The 22,200-nt window shown below is 50.7% G+C and overlaps 2 non-coding genes across 2 annotated transcripts; one reads left to right on the forward strand and one right to left on the reverse strand.

The window, feature by feature from the left end:
• Positions 1 to 11,697: 11,697 nt before the first annotated feature.
• Positions 11,698 to 11,769, reverse strand: TRNAC-GCA. The gene has a single exon. It is a non-coding gene; the product is annotated as a tRNA-Cys (tRNA).
• Positions 11,770 to 13,760: 1,991 nt separating this feature from the next.
• On the forward strand, positions 13,761 to 13,842 carry TRNAS-AGA. Its single transcript has one exon. It is a non-coding gene; the product is annotated as a tRNA-Ser (tRNA).
• The last annotated feature ends 8,358 nt before the right edge of the window (positions 13,843 to 22,200 follow it).

A 22,200-nucleotide genomic window follows, 5' to 3' on the forward strand; every position in this document is an offset into this window, starting at 1 on the left:
CAGAACTGCAGTTGGACTTGATCTTGCAACCCAGAATGCAAATCCCACTTGCCGCCGTATATTAGCCACCTTGCCCAAGACTGCGACCCTGATGGAAATGATTGAGGCATGTGGTAGGGCCGCTATGCTTGAGGAGATGGATAAGGCGGCAATTCATGCTAAGGCACAGGCCTCTGCACTGGCCGTGGCGTTACGACCCCTGCTCGGGCGACAGCGGGGGGCTAGAAAACCGACCCGGCCAGCCGGCCCCTGTTTTGGTTGCGGAAAACCCGGGCATTTCCGGCGGGACTGCCCTATGCAAAATGGGCAGCGGGCCTCTGATGTGTTACCTGAAGCTGCAACTGGCGCTTGCACACGATGTGATAAGTTTGGACATCGCGCCACCGACTGTTGGGCGCGTTACAAGAAGGATGGAACACCGCTGCCGGGAAACGGATCGCGGAGCGCCCCTCGGAGGAGCGCGACGACACAAGTACCTCCAACCAGCAACCCGGCTGCCTGGAACGCCTCACTGGAGCAACCCGTGGCAGCGCCGGAGTGGACTTGGCCACAGTGACAGATGTAGTTTTAGAGACTGACGAGGTTCAAGTTCTTCCTTCCAACACCGATGGCCCATTAGGATTTGGATTGAGTGCCCTTTTGATCGGCTGCTCGTCAACATCAAAACAAGGTATTTTTGTTTTGCCTGGCCTTATTGATGCCGACCATACGGGGAATATTGGGATAATGGTACGTGCCCTTTGTCCCCCTGTGACTATAACTGCTGGTACACGTCTTGCTCAGTTAATACCTTTCAAGGGATGTGTGCCCCGATCGACCCCGATTGACCGCGGGTCTCGAGGGTTTGGATCCACTGGCCCTCCCCAAACTGCCTTTGCTATGGACATCACTTTGCGCAAGCCCACCCGAACCGCTCGGCTTCAGGGATCCGATGGGCGGCAGATCACTCAGGAAGCTCTTATGGGGGATGCAATGCAGAGTGGGGTAACTGAGGCACCTGTGACGACAGAGGTAGAAGATCCTGTGTTTACCTTGGACTCAGAGCCCACTGACGCGGTTGCAGCTGAGGCCCCCATGCAGAATGATGTAGGAGATGCGCCATCTAACCTAGTATCAGAATGCCCAGGGGCAGTTGTAAATGGGGCCCCTCTACAGAGCGACATGTGTCCTCAAGAACTGCCTGTGTGTGGAAAGGGAGACGAAGAGAAGCAAGAGAAATTAGCTGTGCAGCTGGCAGATACTGGCTCACCCATTTTTAGTACTGAAAGCTCTGGGGCTCAAAAAACATTTGTGCCTGTTACAGCTGCAGCAATTGAAGAACAAATCATTGCAGACACTGTAACGCCTATGGAAACCTCGGCTGAAATTTTAAAGCCTTTAGAAGCAGTGCCTGAAAAACTATTTCCTGAACTAGTCCAAGATATTACCACTGCTCATTCGGGATTTGAGGCTGCAAACAGTAGGACTGAAGAAACTGCACCAGTGTCAGTATTAGAGATGACTGCTGCAATGGTGGATGGAATGACTGAGAAAGCAACAAGATTTACACAACCTGAGCCCCTGGAGGACAACTGCTTGTTAGCTGTGCCAGGATCCCGTTTGTTTGATCCTCCCTGAATGATTTAATTGATTGAGATAATTTTTGCTTTGCCTGAATGTATAGGATGGTGTCCTGATAATTTCCCCCGTAAAACTTGAACCACGATGGTGGTGGAACAGAAGAAAAAACACTCACATCATTGATATTGCCAATGTCTAGAAATTCCTGACTAAAAGGGCATTGAGAACTGACCCTGGTAAAGAAGCAAAGAATTGCACACTGGCAGGAAAAAATTTGGACTCCTGCTAAAAAATGTGGTATTGATTGGATTTTGGGGTTTATTTTACAGGCTGCGCCCTGTGTTGTGGAATTTTTTTTTTTTTAGCATGTATTGCCCTCCCTCATTGGATTGTAAATGATATTACCCCCCCCCCCCATTACTAGCCCTGTTTTTTAGAGCCTAATTGTTTTTTGTTTTTAAAGTTTGAGAAAACTCAGCCAAAAGGTTTGTTGAGTATTCTCAAAGGGGGGGGAGTTTATGGTGTTATTTAGGCATAAATTTAGGTAATTTGGGAGAATGGCTTTGAATTTACAAGTAAGCCAAGATGCAATTGTATTACTGTAAATGATTTAATTGATGAAGTGATTCCCCTGTTTTGTCTGAAATTAATAAGGGTATTTGTGTATTTTAAGTAATGATTGATTGCCCAGTAGGGGTATATTTGTTTTTGTATTTTAGATAATTGAGGAATATGGATGTTAGCTGCTTAGTACTTGATATACCATGCATTTGTTTACAGAGTTAAATTTATGTTATGTGTTTTATGTCTGTTTTGTGGTGTTTATTTGTTTGTGTTTCTGGCCAGAATTGTGTTTTGCGTTTTATGTGGTTTATGTTGTGTTTTTCTAGGACCCCCCCCCCCCTCCCTCAGTGTCAGTTTGATCGCCTGACATCTGAGGGATGATTTGGTAATAGAAGTTTGCCACAAGTTGGTGTGCTATAGAGAAGGGGGGAATCCTGTAGAATTTACACCATTTATTTGTTGTGCTTTGTTTTTGTTTGGTGTTGTTGGGGTTATGTTAAGAATTGCATGGTTATATAGGTTGGCTTTATAAAGTTTTAATTTTGGCTTGTGATAGATTGTGGTGTTATGCTGTAATAAGTTGGAAATGTTTTGCTTATGTTTTTATTCCTTTTTTCTTTCCCTCCTTTTTGATTTTGGGTAGAAGGGGGAGGTGTTGGGAATATTTTGCTAGCTTGGCAGTTGGTAGTGTGGGAAGCTAAGATGTTTAGGTTTTTAGGATGGGTTAATTAGGCTTTGAGCTTTGTTTTGAGAAGTTGGCCTTGGCTAGTTCTATGAAGTCACAGCTCCGGCTGTGTTAATTTTGTTAACCAATTAGCAACTGCTTGCTTGCCTGCTTCAAGAGTATAAAGATGTATGCTGGAGAGAAATAAATGACTTTGCTGCCAATCAAACTGACTGAAGAGCTTTGTTCATATACGCCTGCGATGCAACACTGCCCCTGTGAACAGCTGCTGTAGCACCGCCTGGGCAGGACAGGGAGAGCCAGTTATACCCCCCACGCACACTCCACTATTAACCAGGGGGGACAGGGGCACCAGACGCCCCCAGTAGCGTGGAGAACACCCTCATCCACCGGATCCCTGATGGGGGGTAAGACAGAGGGGATTGTAATGGGGCCCAGCACACCCACGCACCAGGGATTATTAAGGGTTAAAGGGACAGGGACACCCACACACACTGAGATCACGTCCTTGGAGGAACGCAAACCCTCCACAGAAGGACCTGGTCTGTTCCATGATGGCAGCCCAGCCTGGGTGTGTCAAAGTCTCTTTTTATACAGCCACGCCCCAGAGATCCTGACTAGGGGGAGAGAGACACCCACCCACCAGAGATCCTTAATGGTCTAGGGTGCACCCACACACCAGGGATTCTTATGGGTGGGAGGAATGGAGACAGCCAGACACACTGAGATCACTTCCTCCCTGGAGCCTGGGCCAGACCGGGAGACACAGTCCCCCTTTACATATCTGCCAGACAACCTTCCTCCCACTCCCTCCACACAATGTTCTTATCTGGAGGTGAAGCCAGGGAAATCACATGGAGGATTCTTACCTGGGGAACTGTGGGGACCCACTTACCACCAGAGATTCTTAAGGGCAGGAGGAACAGGGACTCCCACCTCTGTAGCATGCGGGTGGGTCGCCTGCTGGGATCATCTGGGCATATTTCACCTCGTCAGCTCCCTGCCATTGCCTTGGGGGCCCCTTGTTCGCTGCCTCTGGCATCCAGTTTAGTCTCCTTCCTGAGGGCTGAAACGCTTTGATCTATCTAAGGTCTGTGGGATCAATACGTGTCATGGTGTAATTCTGTGTTATTCGGGGGTCAGACTAGCTGAGCTAATGGCCCCTTCTGCCCTTAAACGCCATGAAAACATTTCCCTGGTTTCTCCTTGCGCCTGACAGACACCACGGTGAGGGGCCCAATAGAAGATCCTGGACACAGCGCTCTGGCTCTTACGTTACTTGGGGACGTCAGCGCTTTCCTAGCAAAGCTGCTGCTAAAGCGCTGGATTTGGGGAACGGTTCGGCTCCGATTCAGAGATCTGCCTGCGGGGTGTGAACCTGCCACGAGGAGTGGGAAACGCAACCAGCACCGGGAGGCGTTGGCTGAGCTCCAGGCTGCCCCCGTGTGGCCAAAGCTTAGAACTGAGCAGCGGAGTTTAAAGCTGGCGCTGGGAGGGACCTGAACACGCGGGGCAGGAAGGCTCCTGCGTGTAATGCTTGTTGGGTGGCAGCTGAGTGTAGCTGATTGCTGGAGTTCAGGGCTGCACCCTGGGGTGCTGAGCAGGTGCCTGTGCTCAGGTTGGCCTCGTTATGATGGTTTCGGGGAAGTTTGGGGCCACCAGTTCCCCCTAGGGAGCGGGGAGCCAGCCCAGGAAAGGAGGCTTTCAAAACTCTGGTACCAATTGGCAGTGGGACTGCCCCTGTGAAGAGCCGCTGCAGCCCCACCAGGGAGAGACGGTCTCTCTTTATGCAGCCCCCCCCATTCCTCAGGACGAGGGTTGTGCTCAAAGATCTGTGCCCTGTGTTTTCACCTCTGTGTGAAGTGCGCAGTGCAAATAACCCTCAGCACATCAGGTCAGTTCCAGGCTTCACTTCCACCCGCTCAGAGCGCAGAGCTCCCAGGCTGGGCCTGACACTGGAAGTAGGAGACTCTCTAACAAGCCAGGCCCCGTGGCTCGTGCCTGTGATCCCAGCTCCTGGGGAAGCTGAGGCCAGCAGATCATTTGAGCTCAGGAGTTCTGGGCAGCAGGGGGCTGTGCCGATCAGGTGTCCGCACTAAGTTCAGCATCAATATGGTGATCCTGGGGAAGCTTGGGGTCCCCAGGTTGCTTAAGGAGGGGTGAACTGGCCCAGGTCAGAAATAGAGCAGGTCAAAACTCCCATGTTAATCAGTAGTGGGATTGTGCCTGTGAATAGCCCCTGCAGTGTAGCCTGGGCAAGACAGTGAGACACAGTCTCTTTTTACACAGACACCCGCCTCAGAGCCTGGAGGCGGGGATGGGAGCACCCACACGCTGGGGATTCTGACTTGCAGGGAGGGACGCACCCAAGCAACACAGATCTTGAAAAGGGGAACAGAGACACCCACAGATCCCCGATGGAGGCAGGCAGGGGAAACCACACACTGGAGCTAGTTCATGGGGTGGGGGACAGAGACACCCACCAGAGATCCTGGATGGGAGCACCCACATGATGGGGATCTTGAACTGGGAGCAGGGAAGCACCATGTACCAGAGGTTCTGAAGGGGGAACAGGGACACCCACACACCACGTGTCTTGCAGTCTTGATTTACACAGGCCAGTGATGGGGAATTAACCACGTCCCTTGCGGAGCTTGTTCCACTAGATGATTACCCTCATTGTCAACACTACGAGTTTATATCAAATTTAGCAGTGTTAAATCACATTAACCCTGCACCCATCCACACAACAAAGCCCTTTATATCGATATAAAGGGCTCTTAATACTGGTATCTGTACTCCTCCCCGACGAAGGGAGTAGCGCTGAAATCGGTATTGCCATGTCGGATTAGGGTTATTGTGGCCGCAATTCGATGGTATTGGCATCCGGGCGCTATCCCACAGTGCACCATTGTGACCGCTCTGGACAGCAATCTGAACACGGATGCACTGGCCAGTTGACAGGAAAAGCCCTGCGAACTTTTGAATTTAATATCCTGTTTGCCCAGCGTGGAGCGCTGATCAGCACAGGTGACCATGAAGTCCCAGAATCAAAAAAGAGCTCCAGCATGGACCATATGGGAGATACTGAAACTGATCTCTGTATGGGGAGCTGAATCTGTTCTATCAGAACTCCGTTCCAAAAGACAAAATGCCAAAGCATTTGAAAAAATCCCTGAGGCCATGATAGACAGAGGCCACAACAGGGACTCAATACAGTGCTGAAACTTAAGGAGCTGAGACAAGCGTACCAGAAAGCCAAAGAATGAAATGGACGCTCACGGAGGGAGGGGCGACTGACGTCTGTAGCTATCCCACAGTTCCGCACTCTCCGAAAACCATTTGAATTCTTGGCTGAGTTCCCAAAGCCTGAAGGGTCAAAAACATTGTTGCGGGTGGTTCAGGGTATATGTCGTTCCCCCCCTGTGAAAGCAAAGGGAAAAAAATAATTTCTCGCCTTTTTTCAATGTCACCATATGTCTACTGGATGCTGCTGTCAGACACGGTGCTGCAGCGCTACATAGCAGCATCCCCTTCCCTTCCCTTCCCTTCCCTTCCCGACGGCAGATGGTACAGTAGGACTGGTATTTGTCATCGTTGTCCCGTGAGTGCTCCTGGCTGGCCTCGGTGAGGTCGCCCGAGGGCGCCTGGGCAAAAATGGGAATGACTCCCAGGTCATTCTCTTCTTTAAGCTTTGTCTAATGGAGATTCAGTCCTGCCTGGAATATCATAGCAGCTGGAGGCTGCCTTCCCCTCCCACCTTTGAGCTCTACTTGCAGAGGCAATAAAGTCCGTGTTGTTTCAAATTCCTGCATTCTTTATTACTTCATCACACAAATGGGGGGATAACTGCCACGGTAGCCCAGGAGGGGTGGGGGAGGAGGGAAGCAATGGGTGGGGTTGTTGCAGGGGCACCCCCTAGAATGGCATGCAGCTCATCATTTCTGCGGGATGTCTGGGGTTCTGACCTGGAGCGGCCGTTTGCTTCTCTGGTTCTTTTGTAGGCTTGCCTGATAGTCTAGACAGGACTGACTCTCCCTTTAGACAAAACTTAAAGAATGGAATGACCTGGGGTGTCATTCCCATTTTTGTCCACGCGCCCCCAGCCAACCTCACCAAGGCAAGCCAGGAGAACCCATGATAGCAGCAATCGGTACAGTATAACTGGCAACTGTCATTGTCAACTTGCAAAGCATCAGTGGGACGGTATGGCTGGTAACCATCTCTGCTAACTTGCAAAAGGCAAGGGGATGCTGCTGTGTAGCGCTGCAGTACCGCGTCTGTCAGCAGCATCCAGTAGAGATACGGTGACAGTGAAAAAAGGCTGAACGGGCTCCAGGGAAAAGGGCGTGAAATGATTGTCTGCCGTTTCTTTCACGGAGGGAGGATTGACTGACATTTACCCAGAATCACCCACAACACTGTTTTTGCCCCATAAGGCATTGGGATCTCAACCCAGAATTCCAATGGGTGGGGGAGACTGCGGGAACTATGGGATAGCTATGGGATAGCTACCCACAGTGCAACGATCTGGAAATCGACGCTAGCCTCGGTACATGGACGCACACCGCTGAATTAATGTGCTTAGTGTGTCCGCGTGCACTCGACTTTATACAATCTGTTTCCAAAAAACAGTTTCTGTAAAATCGGAATAATCCTGTAGTGTAGACATACCCTGTGATTAATAACTTTGGTGGCTAATTGAAAGGCTGATGGTTCAAACCCAGGTGAAGATGGAGATTATTTTTTAGTGATGAGAATCCAGTACATTTTAACAGGCAGAAAAATCTCCTCAATGCTGCTCTAGCCTCATTGGGCAAGCATAAGGGATGCTTTTGCCAGATGCATTGGTGGTATAGTGATGAGCATAGCTGCCTTCCAAGCAGTTGACCTGGGTTTGATTCCCAGACAATGCAGTGGTGTGATGTTTCCTCTGCTGGGAGTTGGTTTAGTTTCAGTCACGTTATATCAGTTTATCAATAGAATGAGATAATCAATGCCCTTCAGGTCATTCACCACGGAAGAAAAGGGTGGGACTATACAATGAGCTGTTGGAGTTATCCTGGTATTACAATGTTTGGTTTTTTTGTTTTTAATTTCTTTACTTCCCTCTCCCTTTTAGACTCAGAGCCTTTAAGGTCAGAAGGGACCAATGTGATCATCTAGTCTGACCTGCTGCACCTTGCAGGGCAAAAGACCCCACCCACCCACTCCTGTAATAGACCCAGGAGGGGAGGCAGCTCTGTGCTCTGCCCCTCCCCCAGGCAGCATATGGAGGCCCTCTGCTCCCCTCCCCCCATGGGTGTGCAGAGATGTGCCAGCAGAACTGAGGTGACTCCCTGCCCACTCTGCCTCCATCCCTCCGTGCCACTCCCAGAAATGGCCGGCATGTCCCAGCATCCCCTGGGGCAGGGGGAGTGTCTCCATTCACTGCCCCTGCCCCGAGTACCAACTCTGCAGCCCCCATTGGCCAGGAACTGCAGCCAATGGGAGCTCTGGGGGCGGCACCAGCAGACAGCGGCGCACGGAGACCCCCTGGCCCCGCCCACCTAGGAGCTGCTGACGCAGGGTTGTGTGTACCGGTCACTTTGGGAGCTGCAGTGCCCGGGGTAAGCGCCACCTCTCCTGCACCCCAACCCCCTCTCCCAGCGCAGAGCCAGCACCCTGCTCCCAAATTTCCTCCCAGAGCTTTGCTTGTCTTCCTTTCACCCAGAACCATCCTTCTCCTGGGCTGCAAGTAGCCATCCCTGGGAAGCCAAGAGGCAGGCACAGGATTCTACCTCCCAGCAGCCAACCGCACCTCCCCAGGCTTTGCAGAACGACTGGTGGTGCTCTACTAACCCTACTTAGCCACACTGAGGCGCTTAGCTTCTGCCCTGCCTTCCTCAGCTCGACTTTCCTCTTTTGCCCCATTCCTGCCTCACTCCCTCCTTTGGCAAGTCACGGAGAAGAGCCGGCCGCCATAGGCCAATCTCCAAGGGCAGAGGAGACCAAGCCACAAGGCTTCAAAAGGTGAGTGGCCCAGATCCTCTAGCTTTCCCCTGCTGATGCCAAGGTTTCTTCTCAGCTCATTTCACCACCCTCTGCCATGCAGGAGTTGGGGTTATCACAGGGACAGACCAGTGGCAGCAGTAGGAGCGCCTTGCTGGACAGGCAGAAATAAGCCCTCCTATTTCTGTCTGGTTTTGAGCCAGGGACCTTTTGTGTGGTAGGCAAACATGATAACCAATATACTACAGAAACTCTGTTGCAGTGCTTTCTCCCTCCCTTCATAAGAATGACCATACTGGCTCAGACCAAAGGTCCATCCAGCCCAGTATCCTGTCTGCCAACAGTGGCCAATGCCAGGTGCCCCAGAGGGAGTGAATCTAACAGGTAATGATCAAGTGATCTCTCTCCTGCCATCCATCTCCACCCTCTGACAAACAGAGGCTAGGGACACCATTCCTTACACGGCCTGCCTAATAGCCATTAATGGACTTGACCTCCATGAATTTATCTAGTTCTCTTTTAAACCCTGTTATAGTCCTAGCCTTCACAACCTCCTCAGGTAAGGAGTTCCACAGGTTGACTGTGCACTGTGTGAAGAACCTCCTTTTATTTGTTTTAAACCTGCTGCCTATTACTTTCATTTGGTGTTCCCTAGTTCTTATATTATGGGAACAAGTAAATAACTTTTCCTTATTCACTTTAAGGTGTGGGGGCTGGGCTGGGCTGACTTTAGTCCCAGGCTTGGATCTCCTGAATGACGGGAAACATCCTTTGCTGCTACGCAGGGACAGCAGCTACTGGTGACATACCAGGGCTGGGATGTGAGGGGAATGTTGCATGGACTTTATCATACAGGCCCCATCTTGCTTCTCAGAGCCCACAGGCGAGAATCTAGAGAAGGGTTAATCATTTCTCAGCTGCATTCTCAGGAGAAGCCGGTAGCCGTCCTTGACCAGAGACCCAGGGGAGCAACCGCAGCAGTTCTGCGGACAGCTCTGGCTGCCAGGGGATCCAGCTAGGAGAGGGAGTGCTGGGGGCTCTGCAGTTTTTGACGTGGGGCTGTCTCAGGAGTCACAGGTGGCTTTGTTGGGGGGGGTGGGGAAGTAGGGACTACAGGATGTGAGGCTGGCTGAAATGAACCTGCACAAAAAACCTCCCCCTTTGCTCCAGCTAAGGCCCTACTTTGGCCTCTCCCCCTTTCATAAATATCTCCCTATCTTTCCCAGCTCTCAGAAACCCCCTCTCTCCCATGGGTGTTTTCACGGTTTCTTCCTTTTTTCATGGAGAGAGAGAGAGAAAAAACAAACCTATTAATCTGAGCTACCGACACAGTTCACCGCATGAAATACACAATTTTGCGTTCAATGAGTTGTGTTCATTTACATAACATGAAAAATATGTTTTGGTCAATGCATGAAAACCTCACTGCATTGAACAACCCACTGGATATAGTTAATGTACTACAGAATATTTAAAGAAGTTAAGAAAGATGTGCTTATAAATTAACATGTTGTGCCATTTACACACGGACAAGACACAGAAGAAACTGAAATCTGAGCTACTAAATTTTCCATTTTCTCACAGCATTTTAGTTCTCAATATTGTTTTAATTTGCTTATTTTTTTGGAACTAGAAATGAGGAAAGAGTACACTGAAGTCAGTGGAATTACCGCAGTGAGGGATTAGTCTCATTATTTGCCAATAACAAAACCTTTGTTAACAGAGAGTTAACTTTGACTGTGAATATTTCTTACCTTCCAGAACATCGACTTCAGTAAAACTCAAACTCTGGAAAAACAGGGAATACAGAGTGATGGTATATGCCCAGATAACCTTAACTCTGCCCTCTAGAAGAGACTCCGTGATAGCATATGAGAACAAGGAAAGGTTTGGGGACAAATTACATTTACTTCCCAAGAGTTTGTTTCTTCTGTAATTAATTGATCCTGGCCCCATCAATTGATCCTGGCCTGGTGTCTGGCTGTGGAATTTACTGTTTACTATTTTTATCCCAGTATATTTAAAGGCAAAACTGCTTTACAAAAGCTCCTTTATTCTAGGTTATACAAACAAGTCACTTCCCAGCTATTTCAAAGAGATGGAATTTTCCTGACCCACAGGGAACTTAAACTAACATGCTCAAGATCACACATTCCTTAGGAGAAAACGAAGGGGAAAAAAAACCCCACCAAACCGTTGCTGTTTCTACCCAAATGATCAATGAGATCAGAAAGTGAGACTGTGCAATTAACTGTCTGGGACTACACTGACTCTGCAGTTACTTGGATGCAGACACACCCAGCTCTACGGTTGGTAAACGTACAGAGACTCTGCTGCTGCTCATGAACTAGAAGCACATGACCTCTGAACAGCTGCCATTCGAATGTATCTGAAAGTTACAAGGAACAACGATCTGTGTTAAAGGAAGATTGCCATTTATTAGAGCCCCAGTTGATGCCGTGTGCACAAACAGAGGATTGAATGTGTAACAGGGAGTTTGGTAAATCTTGGTTCTTTTAGTTTTGTAACAGGCTCCTGTCCACCTCCAGTAGAGTTTTCAGTCCCAATGGCAACTTACTTACCAAATGTAATACAGACTAGTCCATGCCTCTCACGTGGATGTGTTTCTTGTTCTTCTGCACATTGTAGCCCATGGAGGCCAAGGACCTGCAAATGTGTCTTCATGGGCCTTCGTTTAGTTGATGAAAACACAAATTAGACACTTAGAGGATTGGAACTGATTTCAGCTGGGGGACATGTTTGCTAGGTTTTTATGCATTTGCACAGGAAAATGTTGAGTGTTTCCATTTATTTCAGGTATCCCTAGTCAGTGGAGCTCCTGAACATAATGGAAATGGATATGCAATTATTATTGCTGTTGAAGGACCAGGCTTTTAAGGGGGCACTTGGATTTGAACCAAGGATCCCTTGATCTGCAGTCAAACACTCTACCACTGAGCTATACCCCCTAAGAATTACATTGGCAAGTCAGTGATCTTAAGGATCTTGAAACCTGAGAGTGGAGTTCATTTCTTCCACACCAGTGTTGCTGACTGTGCATCCCGGAGCTATGGGGTGAGTGGGGAAGGCCCACAACTAGCTTGTCAGTATCAGTAAAGGAGCAGCCAACATCAGGACCAACGAGACGTGTTGGTGGCCCATCAGGAAGAATCCACTCTCCCAGAGACTTCTCGGCAAGGGCACGGTACACAATGGGGGCTACCTACCCCCCACGTCCCAGCAAGGGTCTTTCTAGTCCCACTTCAGTGTTACCCAATTTCTAATCAGTCTTTGGCCCAGATTCCCTCCCTGAGTGGCACCAGCACATGCCTGGGCCCCCTGCTAGTGTTAAATCTGCCTTGAGCTGGGACCCAGCTTGGCAAAGAGCCTGCAGCCCCCTCTGTGCTGGGGAGTGAGAGCAGCCCTGGCACTGGGCAGGGCAGCCCTGAGGGAATGAACCCAATGTGCCCGTGAGGCCCTGATCCAGAACCTCTGCCAGGCAGCTTGTGCTGCTCGGGCGTCTCTAGTCTCCGGCGAGGATTCAAAGCTTCTCTGCTCCAGGGGAACCCCTGGGGGAGGGAGGCAGGGCTCCTGCAGGATAAATCTTCCTGCCGGCAGAGCTCCGGTCCCCTCCTCATGGGCACAGGGCGTTGCACACGGCACCCACCACATGCACACACCCCTTTGTGGGGAGAATCAGCTCTGGGATATTGGGGTCAAACCCTTCCCACCTCCTCCCTGCAAACCTTCTCCTGGCTTCAGTGGGGGAATGGGGGCGTGAGGGGCTAGTGCAGTAACAGCAGCAGCGTGGCCGTGGGGCTCGGCCGGTGGCTGGGGCCAGTCACCTGAGCATGAACCCAGCCGACCCCAGGAGATGGACCCGGGTCACCAGCCCAACCCACCACGCGGCTGCTGCTGCTGCCCCGTTAGTGCGCGAGCTCCCACAGACCACGCTGGGGAGAGCCCCCAGCTGCAGGGGAGACGCCCCTGAGTGCCTGGCAGGGCCCAGCTCCTGGCTGACCTGCGCTGCTGGGGGTCAGGGGGCTGGGTGACAGGGGGGCGTTGGCTCTGGGGTCGGAGTGTCACTTCCCCCCCTGCCAAGCCAACAGGATCACAGCAAACGAAACCAGCTCGGCCAGCAGGGGAAGAGTTCAGTCCAGGGCCTGGTGCATTCTGGGAGCAGGGGCGGTGCAGAGAAAGGGCAGATACGGGGCAGCTCTGAACACTCCGTGCAGAACTGCCTGTCCTGTCCCGCAGCCCCTGTTACAGGGGGCTTTTAGCGATAGTTATAATCAGGCCAATAAATTGAAACAAACCCCTGTTAAATCATTGCTCAGCCCGAGTCCTTCACCCACATTCCTTAGGGCATTGGGTGTTTCATTTCCTGCCTCAATTTCACACAGAGACACAATTTCCTTTGCACAGATCCGTGAACAGCAAAACCTCCCTGTGTCTCTGGTCTGAGCCAGGGCATTCGACTCCAGTGAACCCTTCTCTCCTGCAATGGCGATGGTCAGACAGAGGGGACGTGGCACCTGCATCCCTGCCAGGGAGATATTGGCTCGGCTCTTTCTTTCTGCTGCTGTTGTTAGTCCATGAAACATCAAGGGTGGAATGCAAGGCTGAGTTCATGCACCAGCCCCCTGAAAAAATTTCAGTGCCCCAGAGAAATCCTGCCCCCTGCTATTGGAACGATGTGCTGGAGATTTGACTAGGAAAGGGACTGGCTGAGTTGTCAGAGTGGGGAATGAACAACAATCTACAGCAATGTCGTTCACACAAACACACTCTCATCCTGCTCCAGCCGGAAGGGAAATGGGCAGGAATTCTCGCTGTTCAGCCAAGGACACACTTACACTGATGTGCAGCCATGAGTGTGCTGGGGAAGCTGGTCTGAGCAATTTGAAGTGACAATTCAGTGAGAACAGAATCATCATGTAGTAGCACAGCTGTGTATTAAGTAGTTGTGGCCGAGTGGTTAAGGCGATGGACTAGAAATCCATTGGGGTCTCCCTGCGCAGGTTCAAATCCTGCCAGCTACGCAAGCACTGCACTTTTGTTATTATTACTGTAGACTTAGTGCCTGAGCATCCACAGTGCAAACTGAAGCCAGATCTACTTTCACTCTGTTGACACTTAAAATGCTGCTGTGGCACTGCTATAGCACTTTGGAGTGGACAGTGACTGGAGGGGTTTTACCATCTCTGTAATAGCTGCATTGACAGAACAATTCTTCCTTTCCTTTAGCACTATCTAACCCGGGCTTAGGTCACCTTAACTATATGGGTTTGGGGGGAGGGGGGATTCACACCCTGAGAGACGTCGCTCTGCCAGTGAAGTGCCCAGCGTACACCAGCCCTTAGATCCCTCTGGGTATTTCAATGTAGGCACTGACCTGTGAGAGTAAAACATCAGCTCACAAACACAGAGACTGAATTCCCCACATTTAATCTCGCTGCACTTTCCAGAAAGTCACAAAATTCAATTCACACTTGCTAGGAGAGAGAAAAAATAAGTGACACTAAGTTTTTGGCTTGGTTAAATAAAATTAAATATTTAATTAATATAGTAAAAATATGTCCTGATTCTTCTAACTAACACCACAGCATGAAATAAGAACAGAGACAAATCTTGTCAGTGATGACGAGTGAAGTTTTGCAAATGATCTTCCCATTATTAATTTCCACGCCGCCCCCATTGGAGGTTTGGGCACCTCCAGTATCACTGCTCTGCGTTCACCTTCCCCTAGAATTGTTCTCAGACAGCCCCAAATTTGGAAAATTGTGCAGGTCAGAATGTGAATAGTGACCCCGGCTCCTTCCTGCACCTGCTCTACATTGCTTCACAGCAGCTTTTCCCCCTGCAGAGATACCCCAGCACAGCAGTGCAGCCGCCCAGGGTTCAGCAGGCACAGGGGCTGGTGGAGGAGAAAGGATTGTAGATTCTCGCCTGCACTCTGGAGAGGAAGTAATAATTGGAGGGGCATTTTTGACTCCTCCTCTCCTCAGGGTCCCCTGGGCTAGAATTCTACCTTCCACAGGGCCAAATGAGGGGGTGGTGCCACTTGGTTAATGAAAACCAGCCCTCCAGGTGAGGCTTGAACTCACAACCCCAGCATAGCTCCTCTCAGCACTGCTCTATAAGTACTGTGCACTAACGAATTGTGCCACTGGAATACCTGTTAATTATGATTTTCTGAGACCCCCTAGGTTGATAAAGCCAAGGCGTGACCCCCAAAACATTCTCAGTGGGGCTGAGAGCAGGTAGCGACAAGTGTTGGTACTTGGTGGGGTGGATCCTTCTTAAGGGTTCCAGGCACCATTTGACTCATTTGTTCTTCCCTGTGTAATAACAGAGCTGGTTAAGACTCAATGGAGAGTCTTGCTGCAGCCCAACAGATCTGAAGTCACTGATAACCAGCTCTAAGCATTAGTCCTGCTTTGGGACAGTGTCTCTCATGCAAGAAACTGCCCAGTCTGCGCTAGCAGTGAGGCTCCCTCACTAACAGCTGAAATCAGGGAGAGCTGTGTGAAGTGCAGGGCCCCAGGGGTGCCTGAACAGGGGGGAACAACACCCCAGGACTTTTTAAAATGGGAGGGCTCTGCCTTGCCACTTTGTAATGACCGTAAGGGCGAGTGAGGGTGGGGAGGGGGTGGAGAGCAGTGAGCGGGAAGTGGGGTCTGGGGGAAGGAGGCAGCGTAGGAGCGGGGCCTTGGGGAGAGGGGTGGGGCAGGGGCGTGGAGTTGAGTAGAAGGGATGGGGCTACTGTTCGGGCTCTGGTGGCTGCTACTTTTAGGGAGCCTGTTCCGCTTGTGGTGGGATCACAAGACGCCCCAGAGCAGAGAGGGTGGCCAGCAGAGCGGTGACAGGGGGGAACGGCAAGCGGCCGGCAATGTGGCCAGACAGCGGAGGGAGAAAGGGGCTTTCCTCCCAGGAGGTGAGAGGTGAACTCTGGGTTTTCACTGACCCAGGGCAGCAGCTGTGGGTGAGGTGCAGTGAAGGGAGAGGCACATCCAAAGAGCTTCTGGTGTCTGGATTTAGGAGCCTGAGGCAAAAGGCCACTGCCCAGCACACTGTGTTAGGGGGGGGTGTTTTGCTCTTAGTGTTGTGTTATGAATCCTGATTGTGGTGTTTTCCCAAGTTAATACAAGGTGATTTTCCTCCTTTTTATTAAAGTTTCTTTTCTACACTCAGTGCGTGTGAGTGGGGAAAGTATCGCCTCTTAGAGGCACCCAGTGGCCAGGGTTAGTTTCCCCAGGTTACTGGGTGGGGGCTTAGGCAGATTGTGTGTTGTATTGTTGAAGAGAAGCCCCAAGCACCCAAACAGGGAATTGTAACTTCAACCTTCAGAGTAAGAGCCAGAGGTGCTGCCAGCTGAGCTAGCCAGGCCACTGAAAAGTATTTACTGCTTCCACCACAACCACATTCACATCTATGATCAAAAGGAAAAAACCCCACCCCAGAGTACGCTGGGCCGTGTCCTTCGCCTCAGTTTCTCACCTTGCGGTGTGACAGGCCAATCCAATGTTCCTTTAAGAGACCCCTCCGCTCTCCTTCCCCAACCCCCACTCCCCTTGGGCAGCAAAGCCCCAGAGGTGGAGGAGGGAAGGGAAGGCATCGAGCGATACCTCAGTTTCTGCTGCTGCCACTTCCTCAACTGACTCTCCGTTTGCTCTGTTCACTCTGCGTCGTTGCCGCTCCACGGCATTGTCCGTCACCCTGCTGCTGAGAGCTCCTGTGTGGCCACTTCCCCTGCTGCCACCTGCCTGTCTCCTGCAGCCTCTGCGCGGCCATGTAGTGGGGGAACCTCGCTACAAGTGCAGCCTGGGCAGCCTCTGTCATTGCAACACCATGGGCAGGGCGAGAACCGCCAGCTGGGGGAGACTAACGCCCTGCCCCGCCCCTTCTGTCTGAGGCCCCGCCCTTTCCGCAAACCCCACTGGAACCCAGAGCCCCCCCACCGCAGCAGCCAGCTCCTGCCCGAGGCTAGTGCCCCAGCCCCATCATGCCCCCAGCCTCCCTCCCAACCCCAGAGTGGGTAGCATGGCCCCAGCCACCCCAGAACCAGAGCCCCAGGAGGGCTGGTTACATGGCCCCGACTCGACCTGCCATTGACTCGCATGGGGCTCTGCGCGGCCATCAGCCGGGGCGGGGCGGGCCAGGCTGTGGACGTGACTCAGGCTTGGGCCGCATGGCCGTGCTTTCCTGACGAGGCATGAGGCAGGCCAAGAGCTTTGCACAGCGTACAGGGAAGTGGGAGGGAGGCGTCTTTGAGCCGGCGTGTCTCCTCCGCTTCTCCCTTGCCGCTTGGGCGGAGGCGGGAAAGGAGCGAAACATACACAACTGAAGATTTTGCACTTGGATTAAGCCCGAGTCCCTGACATGGCTGCTCAGAGACTGGCTTTTGTGACACGGCCCCCACACTCTCCCAGCCAGCAGGGGACCCCACTGTGTCCAAGCGGGAGCCTTTGAGGTGGCAAAAGGGGGACATCACAGCTCCCAGCAGACCTGAAGGAGCCCACGAGGAGCCTTCAGTGGCATCCCTGGGGGAGCATAAACTCCCCCTCCTGTGCCCATAACACAGAGGTTGATTAATCAAAACCCTCTTCTGCCAGCACTGGGCCTCCTTCTTCTTACACTGGGCCTGCAAGCGAGGGGGCGGCTGGCACAGCACCAAGAGTCTAACCTGTGAGGCAGGAGGCGGCTGACGCCCGCAGCCTGCTGGGGAGCTCCCAGAAGTTATTAAGGGACAGAGACTCCTCGATGCCCTTAGTAACAAGGGTTTGGGGGTCACCGAGGCCAGTAAGGGGGTCACTGTGTCGGCCCTATAACGCTGGGTGTCAGGTCACTGTGCAGCTTTGATCTAGAGCTTGGATCCCAACAACCGACCAGCAGGCCACAGCCTCCCCTGGGTCTGCCCCACCTGGTTACTCCTTACAGGCCGACCTTACCCCCTTCCAGCCCCGGATTCACCCCCTAATCATCCTACTGCCACTCAGAGCCACAGCCGTGGAGGTGCTGAAGGAGGGAGGGGTGACTCTAGTGTGGGGTTCTTCTCTAACGATGGCTGGCAGAAAGGTGGTGCTCAGCTCTGTCAGCGACCTGCCCAGGTGCCTCGCTGCCAGGGGATGCAGACATTTCTCTAAGGCCATTAAATGGAGTATTTGGCTTCTGAATGAATAGGAGGAATGTGCAATTATGAAAGGGAATTTCCATCCCTCTTCCAGGTGCAATTAAGAGCTCCAGTGGCCTAATGGATAAGGCATTCGCTTCCTAAGCCAGAGATTATGGGTACAAGTCCCATCTGGGGTGAAAATCTCCTTCTTTCTTGTATATTGCAAAGAAACCTGGTGTTATTTTTCACCAAGGAAGCTGGGAGATGTTTGAACACAAAATACTGCTGCTTGGGAACAATCCCCCAGAAATGGCATCTTCCACTCCACAAATCAGTAGCAAACAGTTAATACTAGTGTTTGTCTGAGAATAGAATGAAGGTGAGTGTTTACTCCGACACCTCAGTGAGTGAAACAGACAAGAAAGAGCAAGGCTGTTCTGAAAGAGAATGGATCTGTCTGGAGGCAAAGCAGACCTTGAGAATGAGCAAGAGTGTGAAAAGAGGTTCAAATGTGGGTTAGGCGTTAGTTAGGTTGGTCTGACAAATTTCAAGAAAATACCAATGCTCGTAGACTGATGCAGACACGGCCTTACAACTCCCCCACTGCCAGCTCCCGATCGGTGTCAGAAGCTCTCCCTTCCCTGCTCCCCAGCCCTCAGGCCCAGGAACCACTGTCCTCTGCTTCCCCCTCTGGCCCCACCAACTTTTCCTCCCATTTCTGGGTCCCTTGCCCCAGGGGCCAGACACGGGGTCCCACTCACCGCAGTGCTCTCCACGAGGGCCCTTTGGAGACCTGGGGCTCCAGAGTGTCCAGCCCCTGCTGCTGGGCCAAGAAGCACAGACGTGGGACAGCATGGAGGAAGCTGAGCTGTTGGGCCCTGTCCTCCACCAACTAGGAGTGGGGTGGGGGCGGGGAGAGAGAGAGAGACTGAGATGGTTAGGTGGGGACCTCCCCAACCCACCTACACCAGCTCCACGGCTCAGGAACCCCATGGAGTTGGACAGGGAAAACCGCTCCGCTTCCCGAAACCAGTGTCGCCCTGCACAGACTGGGATTGTAACTGGGAGTGTCTGCGGGGAGCGGACACCTTGGCCTGCGTGAGACAAATGCCCCCACCCTGGCGATGGCTCTGGAGACCTCCACTCACTTGCTCTAGATGGGATGGAGCTGGAAGGCAGATGCTCTCTTCCTCGATCTCCTGCACCCAGGTGGGCTGGAAAGGGTGCTGCACAATGCCCTGCCAGCAGGGTAGGGGGCAGAAGCCAGGAGATCAAAAGGGCCTGTGAAAACAAGACAATGTTTTATTGCCAGGGGATGGATAAACTCAGCCTAGTAACTGGGGGTTCACAACACTGACCTATGGCCAGCTGGACACCTCCCCATCTCCAGGTCTCCTAGTACCTCACGCACATTCCTGAAGCATGACGGCCCAAGGGCTCTAGGGCATTTCTTCGGAGGTGTCTCCGCTGTCGTCGTCTTCACTGTTGTCATGTTCCATTCAATATGATTTTATAAAAATATGCTAATGAGTGTGAATATAATGTAACTGGACTATGCTTCATGCAAAAGGTCTCTTGTAAGGTATCATTACAAAGTTTATAATCTACTGAGTGTGGTCATCCTATTTCTATAAATGTATCACTTTTGTATCTGTATCTGGGTGGAAGAGAACAAATGGGGCGGCCATCATGAGAAATCCACTAGCTACCACCTGAGCTGGAACAAAGGCTGTACCAGGGGAAAGGAGCATGAGGAGGGCTCCAGGGAGGCACGGCAAGGCTCAGCCCAGCCCAACCACTCCCTCCAGCCTAGCCCCAGCTGAGCGCCCCAGGCCCAGCCTGGTTATGGGTGTAATATAATATCTCATTGGAAGGTGACAGGGCCAGAAAGAGTTAATTAACTCACAGACTGACTTAACCCTTTAAAGACTGGTTAGGAAGATATGTAAAAATCCACTGACTTTCCTTTTGAAAGATCCAGTGTGGATAGCTTTGAAAAGGTCTCAGATGGAGTAAGAGCTGTTAAGAAAGTTGAGCAGCTCTATAACCAAGTGGCTGTGTTTGGCCAGCTGGTTGGGAAGACAATGGTGTTGGAACAGGAATGTCTCCATTCTGATTCTTTAAGTGAGCAGTCTGTGCTTCTGTGTTGATGCAAATTATTTGGCTGGCAGGGAGAGGAAAGACTTGCTAATAGCTGTTAACAAAGAGAGCCCACCCCATCAGCCAGTGAATTCTGTTAAGCAAGAAAAATCAGGGTTTGATCCTTCAGAACAAGGAGGAAAGAGAGAACTTAAGTTTGCAAAGGGAAGCCACAGGTTAACCCTAAAAGGCCCAAACCCCAATGGTATTGAGCCAAAGGTGTGGCATGACGACAAAAATGATTGTAGGTGGACACCTGCAATGAATTTGTTGTTATTGCTAATGGTAATTTTTGTAACTAATGTGTTGCTATTACCAAGAACTGTAAAAATGTTCCATCTAGGGTGACCAGATGTCCCGATTTTATAGAGACAGTCCTGATATTTGGGGCTTTTTCTTATATAGGCTCCTATTACCCCCCACCACTGTCCTGATTTTTCACAGTTGTTATCTGGTCACCCTAGTTCCATCCCTCCCTTTCAGAGGTCCCTGTGATCTAACCTGTCACAGCTTCTGTGCCTTCTATTTGTTTCCATCATGCTAGGCATCTGGCTTTCAAGTCTTGCCTACAGGAGGCAGCCAGCCTGTTCTTGCTGGAATTTCTGGAGCTTGTGAGCTGAACTGGCAACTCCAGCCTTTATAGGCAGAGGCTGGCTGGTGTGTCACACAATCTCTTTATTACTCGCTTGAGATTGGTCACCTGTTACTTGTGGCTCTGAGTGTCCATATAAGGAAAAATCCCACAAGGTTTGACCATCTACGGCCATCAGGTACCAGTGATGTGAAAGTGCCATCACCACAGCAGTGACCATAAAGCCAGGTGTTTTGACCATCTATGGCCTGTGACGTTATGGGCATAATATAATATCTTATTCAGCCAATCAGTCCGACAAACAAGTTGTTTATATTTGCAGGAGATAATGCTGCCTGCTTCTTGTTTACACTCCTCTGCATGAGATGTCACAATTGTGTCCTTGGCAATGGAGTGTGATGTCACAGACTGTGTCCATCATCATGTAATGACTGACTGCACCCATCACTTTTAAACCACTTGGTTTGCACCCATGCCCTTAATCCTGTCCTAAAATTACCTTTTCATGTCACTAAGCTCTCTTCTTGCTGTGGGGTACTGTAGGTGTGAGGCAGGGCGGGTTGGGAGAAGAAATATTCTTTATCTGAAGAAGTGATCTGTGTGAGGAAAACATTTGAAAACTTGTTTACTGAGTAATGTGAGTTCTTCACTCTACTTGATAGCATTTCTCTGCTTGTAACATGAACTTGTGAACACCACATCCAAGCAATTCCAAAATTCCAGGAATATTCTAGGCATCAGTGAGCAGAACCGTATTGGTTTTGGTGAAAATTGGAACGGGAAATAGACCAGTAGGGCTTAAGTTAGGTTTGGCACCTAACTCCTATTGAAATCGGTGGGTGTTATGCACCTAACCTGCTGGTGGGATTTTCAAAAGCATCTTTAAGCATCTGTTTGCATCTTAAGCACTTAAATACCTTTGAAAATCTGGTCCTTCCTCTCTGCCTCAGTTCCCCATCTATAAATGGAGGTTAATACTTCTTTATGCTACTGTTTGCCTATCTTGTCTATTTATTTAGCTTGTAATTGAGGCACAGGACAATCTCTTACTATGTTTTTGTAATGGGACCCTGAATTTTGGTTGGGACAGCTAAACACTACTGTAAAACAAAAAATGATCAGATCCCTAATATAAAGGCTCACCAATGATCTATTTTTCAGGGCAAGTCACAGGCCCAGCTGTGTCAGAGGAAAGTCTGAGAAACCCCATAGAAAAACAATTATGGATTAACCTGCCCATAGGAGATGTTTCTTCCTGACCCCCATCAGTTAGTGGTAGGCTTATATCCTGACGCATGAAGATTTATATCCCTTCTAAATTTTGTATACCAGCGAAGTTAAGATGATATTGTCCATATAAATGCCTAATCCTTTTCTGAATCAGCAGCGTCTGACAGAGGAAACTCAACCTCAATATCCTGAGGCGCGAGAGAGACACAATCAGCCAGATACTGAGGGCTCCCCTGGCCCTTTAGCAACAAGTGAAACCCCCTCCCCACAGGGACATGTCCTGATTTGATTTGCCCCCATGTTAATCCAGCCCAGAGCCTGCCC

Source organism: Mauremys reevesii, linkage group 12 (assembly GCF_016161935.1).
Source record: "Mauremys reevesii isolate NIE-2019 linkage group 12, ASM1616193v1, whole genome shotgun sequence".
Classification (NCBI taxonomy): Eukaryota; Metazoa; Chordata; order Testudines; family Geoemydidae; genus Mauremys; species Mauremys reevesii.